We start from the raw sequence: 14,340 nt of genomic DNA, 5'->3' as shown, positions 1-14,340 counted from the left end.
AGTGAAATAACTTGATTTGTCATACCATATTCTATAATTAGACATTTCTTCAAATATTTGAATATCCTCTTTATTTTTGCATAATGATGCACCTAAAGATCAACTTGAAATCTAGCTACAATCCCAACTGCATTTTCTATATCTAGTCTATTATGAGTTAGATATTACAAACCTCCAATCATGGATTTTTATTTCTTCTGCTTAATTGTAGGTGTCTCATCCTTACTAGATAACTTGTGAATAGTTTCCATAGGTGTACTAACAACCTTAAAATTTTCCAAGCCAAACCTTTTCAACAAGTCTTTCAAATACTTAGCTTGTGAAATGAAAATTCCATCACTGTTTTGCATAATTTGCAAACCTAGAAATAATTTCATCTCTCCTATCATTCTTCATTTATCCAACAAACTTATCACTTGCTCCATCATTACCTCCAAAAATTATGTCATCAACAAATATTACTATTATCAACAAACTATTCTTAGTCTCTTTCAAATACAAATTACTATATGTCATACCTTTAGCAAATCCAAGTTTTCCCAAATACCTATTCAACCTTGCATACCAAGTTATAGGTGATTTCTTTAGAACATATAGAGATTTCTTCAATTTTCATACCATATCTTTGGCTTCTATTAGAGGGAAGCCTTCAAGATTCTCAATGTATACCTCTTCTTCAATTTCTACATTTAGGAAAGATGATTTGACATCCATCCAATACACTTTAAATATATTATTTGATGCATAGGTCAAAAAAATTCTCACTACTTCCATTCTAGCTATAGGGGTGTATGTTTCCTCATAATGTATTCCTTCTTACTATGAATATTCTTTGCATACAAGTCTAGCCTTCTTTCTCACAACTTCACCTTTCTCATTTATCTTGTTTTTGAATACCCATTTGGTTCCTATAACATTCTTGTCCTTAGGTCTAGGAACTAATTATCATGTGTCATTCTTCACAATCTAATATATTTCTTCCTTCATTGTTTGAATCCAATGATCATATTTGTATGCCTCATCTACACTCTTAGGTTCAACATGACAAATCAAACATAATTTATCACTTACTCTATTTCTTGTCATCACTCTTGTATCTTTGCTTCCAATTATGTTCCTATTAGAGGTAGGAGTTTCTAACTCAACTCTTATCTCTTCTCTTGGTTTAAATCTATTTTCTCCTATTTTCTCAACAATTTTCACATCATTGTATAGATCATTGTTAGTCTCAAATAAAATTTCTACATTCTCTCTAACAATGCTAGTATTTCTTCTTCTTCATGAAAATTGTAATCCATTATCTTTTCTTTAGTTCCAAAGTTTTCATCAACTTTACATTTTCACATTCAACTATTGTCCTAGTTCTATGATTAAAACATCTATAAGCTTTGTTTTTCAATGAACAACTAAGAACCACACCTTCATCACTTCTTGGATCAAACTTACCAACATAATAATCTCTCTTTATATAATACTTGCTTTCGAATAGTTTTAAATACTAAATACTGATGGTGTATGACCAAACTATAATTCATAAGGGTTATTATTCACACCCTTTTTGATCTATACTATATCCATGGTGTATACGGTTGTATTGATTGCTTCTCTCCAAAATGCCTTGGATAAATTTTTCTCAAACATCATAGCTCTTGGTGCCTCTGATACTGGCATGTTTCTTCTTTTTTCTATTTCATTCTAGTCAGGGGTTTTATATGATGATAACTCTCTCTTAATTCCATTCTCTTCACAAAACATTTTAAATTCTCTAAAGGTAAACTCTCCTCCTCTATTTGATCTTAAATATTTTATCTGAACACTAGATTCATTCTCAACTCTATTCTTAAATATCTTATACTTCTCAAATGCTTTATATTTCTCTTTAAGAAATGCTACCCACATCATTCTAGTGAAATCATCACCAAAAATCATGAAATACCTTTCTCCATAGAACCCTCTTGTCCTGGTAGGGCCACTCAAATCTATATGAACAATCTCCAGCTTCTCTGTAGTAGTGAACTTCTTGCAAGAAAATGATACATTCTTCTATTTATCTATGATATATTCTTTGGAGACAACATTAGTAGGCTTCATTATCTTAGAAAAATCTCTAAGTAAAAATGTGCTACTGACCTTCACAATGAACTCAAAGTTTATATGACAAAATCTTCCATGCCATAGCCAATTGTTGTCCACTTTATCAAACAAAGATGTCATCTCAGTGGGATTCAATTGAAATACATTACCTCTAGATCTTGCACCTATTCCAATCAGCTTGTCATCTCTATCTTTGATAATGCAAGTCCTTTCTCTAAATTTCAACTGATAACCTTTATCTACCAATTGTCCAACACTCAACAAGTTATGATTTAAACCATCAAAAAAGTAAACATCATTAGTTTTAGTCTTCCCATCAAGAGTAACAGATCCTATCTCTATAATATGATAGGTCACATTGTTACCAACTCTAACAATGCATTCATCATGATTTCTAAATTTAACAAACTTGTTCATATCACTATTTATATGATGCAAACATCCATTATCTATTATCCAATCATATTTATTTTCAAATTAAGAAACTAGAGCTTTATCCTCTCTAATTTCAATGTCAAGATCATCTTCTTTAATGGAAAAAAATCCTATCTGATCATCACTTTCACTCTTAACTCTTCACTCAGTTTCCTCATCTTCATTCGCATACAAATAATTTTTAGGTCTTCTAGGATTAAACTTTCCTTTATACTTTTTCTCTCTTTTAGAACATTTGGTATATAATGAAAAAATTCATTACAAGTCCAACATTTAAAGATATTCTTACCATATGGTTCTCTTCTTACAAGAATGGATATACCTTCTCCAATCTTCCTATCTTCATCAGATCTAGTTCTACTATTGCTAGCAAAGTCTCCACAAGTACTTGCACTTCTAGAGAGACATGGACAAGCACTTAAGGAACTTAAAGTTGTTTCCACTCTTTTCAATTCTTTGTACTATCTCATACCAACTTTTGATGCTTCCATTCTTCTAAGGAATTTTTCCCTGGAAAAATTTTTAATACAGATTATCAAAAGTTCAATCATTTGTGCTACTTGCTTGAATAGTGGTGTTAGATTTTTCAAGATCTTCCATACAAATTCATCTTCTCCCTTGGATCCACCATATGAATTTTCCTACCAATGTAGTTGATTTTATTCATTCTTGGCAAGAGCTAATAGTAAGTCTTCTATGGATCTCATATTACACATGAATAGATCTCTTTCTATTTCACTACATTTATCAAGCTTGGCTTCTTCCACAATAATTTTGTTGTCCTTTTTCAAAACCCAATATCCTGGACCCATACATAAAATATGCATCTTTATCTTCTCTTTCAAGCTTTCATAGTTAACTCCATTAAACCTAGGACTATCCTTTCTGAAATGACTTGCCATTGATCTCCCAAAGTTGTTAAGTTTTTCCTTCAAGGACCTGAAGCTTTGATACCAATTATTAGAATATATAGTCTACCAATATAACTAAGAGGGAGGTGGTAAATTATTTATTCAACTATAATCACAATTATCAACCTTATTAAATATTAACCATATGAGCAATTTAATGGGTAACCACAACAAGATACTCATGTACAATGACACTAGATATGTTGAATAGGGAAATCCTTGATCATAGGGAAAACCCTAGTGGGGATGGTACCCACAAGATGATGTACTAATATAAATAATCTTTGCTAGAGGATGGGCTCTGTTAGGAGTCTATGAAAACACTCAGTGCATATCAGTCCCTATTAGGAGACTTTGAATCCATATTAGGAGATTCCAATCCTATTAGGAGTTGTGCCAACCCTATTAGAAGTTGTAGAAGGTAGATGAACCCACTCTCTTAACAGCTCCAAGGGCAATACCAATGAACTCACTATCCAAATGCTCCTTATATTATTATTTGTAGAATAATAGAATTGAACTACACTAATCCTTCCTCTTTCTATATCCTGTCAACAAGATTTTTTCTCCTTCTGATCTTGATACTAGATCACAACCTTTGTATCTAATAATCCATTAGATTTCTTACTCAATTTTCCAAACAATCTGCTCTTGTTTTCACTTCCTTGAACACTTCATAATCTCACATGCACTTTTAAAATAAAGAAAAAATAGTCTCCTTTATACCAAGTCCTCAAAAAAATTCCTTGAGTTGGTCTTGAGACTTTCCCAATTAATTGTAATAGGACCACAATAAGATAATTAATTATTTAGCAACCATATAGCATTGTTGGCTCACAGTCTATACAAATTCTCATACATGCAACTTCAAGACTTGTGCACTCACTAACATCATCATCAAGTTTTCCTCCACCATTTTATAACTTCATGTACCCTAATTATATCTTTGCTAAAAGATAAAATACAATCATCAAAAACTATTTCTTAAGTACTCTAGTTTTGCACTACTTTGAGTGAATCACGTATATCATCTGTATCTCTTCAAATTAAATTACACACACTTAACCTTGTCATCAAGACCCAATTTAGAACACATCCTTAACTTTGTGTCACCTAATCATCAAAACTCTATTTGTACGACCACAATCTTTATCTGCTATTCTATCAATCTTCACAAAATTACTGCTATGTTGATATCAATGAAAAACATAGTCATGAATTCAACATGTCAATACTATCACATTCTCTCCAATGCTTAGGATGCTCCCCCAAAGGAATTTCATCATCATTCATGCTAACACAAAGGACTTGTAGTATTGATCGAGCATTCAATCCTAGTATTGATTGAGTGATAGAAATTTTTTTAACATTTAATTGTTTGAGTTTGACTATTTGGATGTTTATTGATTATTTGGAAGGGTATTCAAGCCAAATTTTTCTAGCTTATGATATATAATAAAGTTCAAGTTGCAAGGATAGAAGGTACAAGTGGAATATGAATAAGATGGATATGCAAGCAAAGGAAAACGTAGAGCAAGAAAGTGTGAAAGATAAGATGCAAAGAATATTTTGATAAGTAAGGATCCAAAGGTAAGCCAAAGAAGAGATCTAAATCTACAAAGGAAGTTGCTTCATAAATCATTTCAAATTTTTATTTCTTTCTAACCATTATATAAGTAAAGAAATCTCTTAATGAAGTTGACTTAATAGTCATTTTGTAAATTCTCTAACAAGGTGATATTTCAAATTAAAGTGTTTAAAGACCTCTAACTAGGCCACTCATAATAGGTTAATATAAATCCTTTAATAAGGTCTTACTTAACAATATGTTTTGTAACCTTTAACAAGGCTGACTCCTAATAGGGCTCACTTTAGAAGAGTGAAAAATATTGTGAGTAGTTGCAAGGTGGTTTTTCCCAAATTGGGTTTCCACATTAAATCTTAGTGTCATCTGTGTTCATGTTATTTTCTTGTGCTTTATGTTTCTACAACTAAGTTACTAAAGAATAAAATATATTAGTAATCATAAGATTGCTTTGGTAACTGAGTTCCAATTATATTTAGTTTAATTGAGTTGGTCAATATTGCATGATTAGTAAAACATTTGTATTGACATCTAAGAGACAAGAAACATTTTTGTTGTAACTAATTCACCCCTCCGCTCTCATTTACACTCTTACATTTCCAACAAGTGGCATTAGAGTTACTGGTTCTTGTAGGAAAGGTTTCAAGGACCTAAGATAAGGATTAAGATGTCTTATAGAAGGGGGATTCCTAATCTTAACAGAGATAAATTTTTAGCATGGAAAGAGTTGATGAAGTTGCATCTATCAAGCACCGATGATTTTGGTCTATTCTACCTAGAGAAAAAATATGTGCCACCACCTAAACCCTTAATTGTGGAGCAGATGAAAGAATCCAAGGATCACAATATAATGATGAATGATATTTCATCCTCTTTGAACTATTCTAAATTTGATGAGCTCAAATGTTGTCCTACTACATTTGATATGTGTAAAAAGCTTCAAAGAGTCTATGGAGGTGATAAAAATGAGCAAAGAGACAAGGAAGAGAGTTTAAGAGGCAAGTTTGATGGATTAAAAATCAAAGAAGGTGATAAAATTTCTCAATACACTGAAAGAATCAAAGAAAATGTAAGTGTAATAAAAGCTACATGAGGAAAAATTGATGATGAAACAGTGATCAAAAAGGTACTAAGAACTCTTCTTCCTATTTATGCAAATAGAGTTTCAACTTTTCAATAGATGAGATGCAAATGATCAAACCTTAGATGCACTTATGGGAATATTATCTGCTTTTGAATTGGAAAACTTTGATAACTATGCTCCTACTTATATCAATATTGAATCTTCATTCAAAGCCAAACTAACCCTTGTTAGAAAATAAGGAAACTTAGAAATAAAATAGGTTGATAGTAAAGAAGAAGATGATTTAGATGATGACCTTGAAGTCATTGAAGACCTACTTGCAAAAAGAGTAGCAAAAGGGAAAGGAAAATTCAAAGGAAAAATTCCATTGATTTTTTTTCTCATGTAAAGAAGTTGGTCATATTGCTACAATATGTCCAAACAAAGAATATAAAGATGAGAAAAGATAAAACAAGTTCAATGACAAGAAAGACTTTAAAAGCTACAAAGAAAAAAGGTAAGAAATCATGTTACATTCAAAAAGATGATCATAGTAATAATGATGAAGATGAAGTGGTCTATATTGTTGTTAAAGATGAATCTAATAATGAGGAAAATGAAAAGATGAAACTTATTTCATATGTTAGCAAAAATGATACATGGATCATAGATAATGGTTGTTCTCATCACATGACTGGTGATAAAACTAAATTTAAACATTTGGAACACTATGATGGTGGAAGTGTTAGATTTGGAAATAATGAGCCATGTTATGTAAAAGTAAAAGGAGTCATAGCATTAATTGAAGAAATCAAATATGATAATGCCTACTAGGTTGAAAGATCAAGACATAATCTACTCAGTGTAGTACATCTGAACAACATAGGATACAAGGTAAAATTCATGAATAGAAAATTTAAACTATTGGATGGAGAAGGAAACTTAGTGGGAACTAGTAATCAGACAAAAGGTAGTTTGTTTTATTTTTTCTAGCTTAGATAGAGGAAAGTTGGTTATGACATAAAAGGGTGTGTCATTTTAACTTTGATAATGTAGTTACCATAAGCAAGAACAAAAGAGTAAGAGGCATACCTTATATAAAGAAACCTGAGATAGGCATGTGTAAACAATGTCAAATTGAAAATTTGAGTAAAAGGAGTTTCAAAAGTAAGTCCTACGATTCTAAAGAAGCTTTGGAACTAGTTTATACAAATTTGTGTGCACCAATAGATGTAGAAAGCTAATGTAGAAACATATATTTCATTCTATTAGTTGATGATTATTCTAAGATGATAACTGTAATGTTTTTCAAAGATAAGTCTTACGCTTTTCAAAAGTTCAAATGGTATTTGGCTAGAGTTGACAAAGAAACAGGGAAGAATCTAAAATGCTTATGATTAAATAGAGGATGGGAATTCATCTAAAATGAGTTCAATGAGTTCTATAATGAAAGAGGAATAAAAAGAAAAGTATCAACGCCTAGAACTTTAGAAAAAAATGGTATAGCAGAAAGAAGGAACAGATCCATCATGGAATTTACAAGAACACTAATGACAAAAAAGATTATTACACCAAAATACTAGAGATAAGCAATCAACACAACAATTTATACACTAAACTGGGTTCAACTAAAGAAAGGTACAAAGAAAACACCTTATGAATTATGGTATGGGTGCAAGCCTAAGGTTTGTTATCTCAAAGTATTTGGAATAAAATGTTATATCCTAAAAGATGTAAGAAAGAGATATCTTGATTCAAAATGTGATGAAGGTATATTCCTATGGTACTCCAATAAAAGAAATGCATACAATTTTTTGAATCTTACTACTCACAAGGTCATAGAAATTGTACATATGAAGCTTGATGAGTTCATAGAAAGAAGTGAAGAATAGAGAAGCAAGGAGCCTTAAGACTACAAAAAGTGTGCTTATTATGAGGAGGAACCTGAGACTATACCTCAAAAAGCTGAAGTTGATCAGCAACCAAGTGTACCTAGAAATTCTTTGGTAGTTCAACCTGAGTCATAGATAAAGTCACCCGAGTCACAGATAGTTTAACCCAAGTTGTAGCATCAAGTAGTGCAACTTGAGTTGTACATAGAAAAACTAGAATTACAACTAAATAAGCTAGAAGAGCCTAAACAAAAGGATAAAGACCTTGAGGAAAAAAGTGAACCAAGTTTAGAATCAAGTAAGAAAGATCCAAGACTTGAAATTTTTTTCACAAGTCATCACACACCTAAAAACATTTTGGAGGAGAGGCAAAATACATATTGAGAAGGAACAAATTGAAAGGTACATGTTTTCTTAGTGAATTTGAGCCTAGATCTATAAAAGATTCTTTAGAAAATGAAAGTCAAATAAGAAAATTAATGAAGAAATTGAGAAAATAGAAAAGAATAAAACCTAGTCTCTTGTTCCAAGACTATGGATAAAAATATGATTGGTATAAAATGGATATTTAGAAATAAGTTAAATGGGAAAGGAGAAGTGACGAGGAACAAGGAAAGACTTGTATAAAAAGGTTATGCTCAAGAATAAGGTATTTATTATGGGAAAACATTTGCCCCTATTACAAGACTTTAAGGAGTCAAAATACTTTTAGCTTATGCAACACAAAAGGAATTCAAAGTATATCAGATGGATGTTAAATCAATCTTCTTGAAAGGAGTCCTAGAAGAAGTCTACATTGAACATCCTGAATGTTTCATTGATCCAAGAAAAAGAAACATGGTATGTAAAATTCATAAAGCTTTATATAGATTAAAACATGCTCCTAGAGCATGGTATGAAATACTATATGGATATCTGGTAAGAATTGGTTTTGAAAAGATAAATGATAATAGTAACTTGTACATAAGGGAAGAACCACATGAAAAGATATGACTTGTAGAAATATTTGTGGATGATATCATATTTGGAGGACATGAGATATTATGCTTGATTAAATTTTTTAAGAAATAAGAAAAGATTTTGAAATGTCTATGTTTGGAGAGATTAAATTCTTTGTGGGTCTACAAGTTCATCAGATGAAGGATGGGATATTCATCACTCAATTAAAATACATCAGGGAAACATTAAAAGTAGTTGGAATGGAAGATTCTAAACCAATTGGAACACCTATGTCTATAAGATATAAACTCTCAAAGAATAATGATTCAAAATAGGTGAACTAGAATACTTATAGATCAATGATTGGGAAACTTTAGTATGTGGTACACACTAGACCTAATATTGCATTGGTAGTCGGCATAGTTGAAGGATTTTTTTCTAACCCTAAAGAAATTTACATGATAGTAGTTAAAATAATTTTGAGGTATCTAAAAGGAATTGAAGAATATGATTTGTGGTATAAGAAAGGAAGAAATCTTGACTTGAGATCTTCTACTGATGCAGAGTGGGTAGGAAGTACTGATGATACAAAAATTACCAATGGAGCATTCTTTCTTAGAAAAAGGTTAGTATCTTGGATAAGTAAGAAGCATAATTGTATTTCTCAATCTATAATAGAGGTAGAGTATGTTGTTGTAGTAGCTAATTGTTCTAACATAATATGGATCAAGCAACTAATGTTAGGAATGAAGAACAAAATTAAGGAACCATTGGTTATCTAATATGATATTACAAGTTCAATCAACATATTCAAAAATCTTTTGATGTACACAAAGAAAAAACACATTGTAATCAAGTATCATTTCTTAAGGGAATTGGTTCAAGACAAAGAAGTGAGATTGGAATATATGAACAACAAGGAACAGATAGAAGATAGATTTACTAAGGCTTTACCTAAGGATACATTGATGTATCTTAGAGGAAAACTAGGGGTTATTCCCCTATCAAATGCTCACTAAAGAAAAAGATAGTGGGGTATCAACCAAGTTCCATTAAAGATCTATCAAGTTGATGTAGATTTGTCACACTTTAGGTGTGAAATACAGAGCAAATTATATATGAATTAGTACCAAAGGAAAATAATTGTTGGAAACTTACATTTGGAACAATTGTTGTTTTTTCATTGATGTCAAATCTATTGATAAGACATACTACTATGTAATCAAAATGTCATATCTATTTGATCGATGAAGAGGATTTGAGAAGTTTCTCATAACAATAGAACCTAGATGAAAGGTTGAGTTATGAAAAGGAAGTTACAATGGAAATTTGATTAAATAGACTTTGATAAAGAAAAGTGATTTTTTATGTCAAAAAATCTAAGCCAAGACAAACAATAGAGTAAAATGCTAAGAAATGTCGAGTAATGCTAGTGTCAACCAAGCTATAGTTAGTGCTAAGAAAATCTAGTGTTGAGTGAGTATTAGTATCAATCGAGTGAGATAGTTCATGCCAAGTCAAAAATCTTTACAACAACTGAGTAATTTACTGATGACCAAGTGTTAGAATTTAGAGATTCTCGAGTGACAATATGAGAATGAATTCAAGGGAATCCTGAGATCAAGATGACACAATTGATTTTTTGGGAGATATAACCAAGTGGAAGATAAGATTGATGAGCTAGATCATTAAATTCAAGGCAAGGATTAGGTAAAGACCTAATAGATGGATTCTAGAGAAGTTTCTAGAATAAGATAAAGAATATAGAAAGATATAATGAATTGAGTTGAACATGATTGTAAACCCTAAAATTGATGGTGGATGTAGAAAATGGTAAAGAATGAATTATCTATTATAAGATATATAGAGCCAAATAATTGGTGTTGTGTGTGTGTGTGTGTGTGTGTGTGTGTGTGTGTGTGTGTGTGTGTGTGTGTGTGTGTGTGTGTGTGTGTGTGTGTGTGTGTGTGTGTGTGTGCGCGCACGCAAGAATATGTGAAAAGAGACAAATAGAGAAAGATTGATTAGAAACACACAAGTGTGAATGAATGTGAAGATAAAGGAGAAATCTTGTAGAGATGATATTGATGTTAATAAGTGAATTTGAGAAGAAGGCTTAAGTGTTATTGAGGAGAGTGGACTAATTTCTTGAAGGGTTTCCAAGAAAATCAAGATTAGAGATGACAATGGCTTATCAGCAAGACAACACAAGGACCAAACTGAGATCTGAACCTGCAAAAGAGAGTTGTAATCACATAGATCAAAAACTACTATTTTATTTCTAGCCATTGTAAATAGTTTTTATTGAAATCCTTTTGACATAGGTTGACCTAATAGTCATTTGAAAGACTTAACAGTGTGTATAAATCCTTTACCTAGGCAACATTTTAAATAAAATGATCAAAGTTCTTTGACAAGACCACTCCTAACAAGATGATTACATCCTTTAACAAGATCACATTTAACAATGTGTTTTTTAACCTTTAATAGGGTTGGCTCCTAACAAAGCTCACTTCAAAAGAGTGAAAAAGAGTGACATGCTGCTGGTGGTTTTTCTCAAATTAGGTTTCCATGTAAAAATCCTAGTGTCAAATCTATGATGAATGATTTATATGTTTTACATTTGATAATATTTTCATTATTAAAAGCAAGTTATGTTAAAGACAATATTTCTAGTAGAGACCAAGCAACAACAGGATTAGAACAATAGTGAATGTTTATTTTATTATTCAAATGGTACATAGAGACCTTGAGTAACTGATTCACTCCCATCCTCTTAGTTATTCTAAACATTTATAAAAATTAGTATCAGATCTCAGTGCTTATAGAGAAAATTTTGAAGGTACTTAAAGCTAAAGGTCATGACTCATAAGAGAGATGTACCTAAGCTAAACAAGGAGAACTTTCATGCATGGCAGACCTTGATGAGGTTTCACATATCCAGTATTTGATGCTACTGTCAATTTTCAGGATAATGAATATGTAAAGATAACAACTACTCCTCTGACTATTGAACAACTAAAATAGAAGCTAGAATACAACCAAGAAATTTTGGAGATTGTCTTAGCCCTAAGCTATGCTGAGTTTGATGACCTAAAAGACTATGACAGTGCAAAGAAAATGTGGGACATTGTAGGCACTTAGAATCATCCCAAATACTATATTAATTTATTTAATATTTCCCTTGACAATATAATTAATTATATATTAATTGATTATATATACCATGTTCCTCTACTTATTTAATTGAATTTATTTAATTAAATAGGTTCACTTCCCTAATGTATTTAAATTTAATTTGAATACTTCCCCCTAATGTGTTAAATTTATTTAATGCACAATGCTCCATAAATCCCCTTTTAAAATAAATTCCAATTTATTTAATTTCCCCACTTTATTAAATTCTCTAATCCTATGATTAAATTAAATCCTATTTGATTTAATCCTAATCCCACCTAAAACGTAGTCTGCCACTCATCACTCTCATCCTTCTAAGCCTACCACTTGTTAAATTTACTTTATTAATCCTAACCTCCCTATCAACTAGCTTTTAGCCTCTAAGTGGTTTCTCACACACGTGTGAACAAATCAATCCCTAGAAGCCCTCCTTTCATTAACTTCTCCAAAAGGACTATTACATCCTTGTCCCCCCATTCCTTTCCCCAAGGTTGCTCACACATGTGTGAGCACACTTTGAGCCACCCAAATCATAAAGTCTTATTTTAAATTTTGCATGGAATGTCCTTTGGCCCATGTGTCTCCCTTGTGGCACCTATTTGGATGCCATATAGATGCCACCTCCTCAAGGTCTCCCTCAAGCCTATAAATAGAGCCCTTGTCTCAAGCATTTTTAATCTTCTACATTGCATTATTATCATGCTAGTATAGTGTTAGAGATTTTTAGAGACTTTATGCATTATGTTAACCTTTGGCAGTTGATTTAGATTCATTTTCATTTGCATTAGTAACTTATTATTTTTTCTTTCATCCACCTCCATTATCCTTGAATACTCTCAAGAATGGTTTCTTTCATACCATTTATTTAGATGTTATTCACTCATTGAGCATAGGTTCATACTCATTTCATATTTTCATCATCTTGGGATTCAATAGTTGTGTTTGAGGAGAGCACATCCACATCCCTCAATCTTGAACACACCAAAAAGGTCTCATTTGGGTGCCCTTGTTGAGCTTCTTTGATGTTGCGTGGGGATTCTCTCCTTTAGTTTAATTAGTGTAGTAAAATGCAATGATATTTAGTAGTTCTTTGTTTGATTTAAATCTTGATATATGCACATGCTACTAACATTTTATTGTTTACATGTACTCCTGACAAATTAGGTTTTTATGTATATAGACATATTAAAGACCATATATGGATTTGATGAGAGTATCTTAAGAGCCAAATAAGAAAGCCTAAGAGGAAAATTTAATGACATGATAATGATGGAAGGTGAGAACATAGTACAATATTGCACAAGAGTTAAAGAGGTTGTTAATACTATTCATGGTGCAAATGGAGAAATTAAAGATGAAACAATGACAAGTAAGGTATTGAGGACTCTACTCCCTATCTATACCATTAGAGTCTTTACAATCCAAGAAATGAGATGCACACTAGGTAACACTTTGACCTTGGAAGGTGTAATTGGTAGACTTACTACTTTTGATATGTCTAACTTTGATAACTACACACTTGCTACTATTGAATTTGCTTTCAAGTCAAAACTAGTTCTTAGCAAGAAGCAAGGTAAACATGTGAAGAGTGATAGTGATAGTTCTAATGATGACATTGATGAAATTGAAGCATTGATTGCAAAAATATTTGGAAGAGGAAGGGGTAAATACAAAGGTAAACTACCTATTATCTATTTTTCATGCAACAAAGTAGGTCATATTTATGTTAGGTGTCCTAACAAGAGAGGATAAGGATGAAAGAAAGGAAAGAAAGTAAAAAGGAAGAAGATATGACAAATACTACAAGAGAAGAAAGGATGAAAAAGGTAATAAATCTTGTTATATTGATAAATAATAAATTGACAATGATGATGAAGTTGTTTATGTTTCTATGAAAGAAGATTTTGATAAAGATGAGAAAACTGCATTATTTTCATATGTAAACAAAAGTGATAGATGGATAATAGATAGTGGATGCTCTAATAATATGAATGGTGACAAAGATAAATTTGAAGATATTGGTCCATACAAAGGTGGATGTGTAAAATCTAGTAATGATAATCCATGTGTTTTGAAAGGTAAAGGAGCTATTCAACTAACTAATAAGATAACATGTGACAATGTTTATTGGGTTGAAGATCTTAACTATAATCTATTGAGTGTTTCACAGATGAAAAAATAAAGTTACAGAGTTGAATTCCACAATAGGAATACCAAGATACATGATGTTGATGGTAAGCTAGT

This window comes from Cupressus sempervirens, chromosome 8 (assembly GCF_028749045.1).
Source record: "Cupressus sempervirens isolate cs-2001-9-10 chromosome 8, ASM2874904v1, whole genome shotgun sequence".
Classification (NCBI taxonomy): Eukaryota; Viridiplantae; Streptophyta; class Pinopsida; order Cupressales; family Cupressaceae; genus Cupressus; species Cupressus sempervirens.
Note: the sequence above shows the minus strand (reverse complement) of the source record.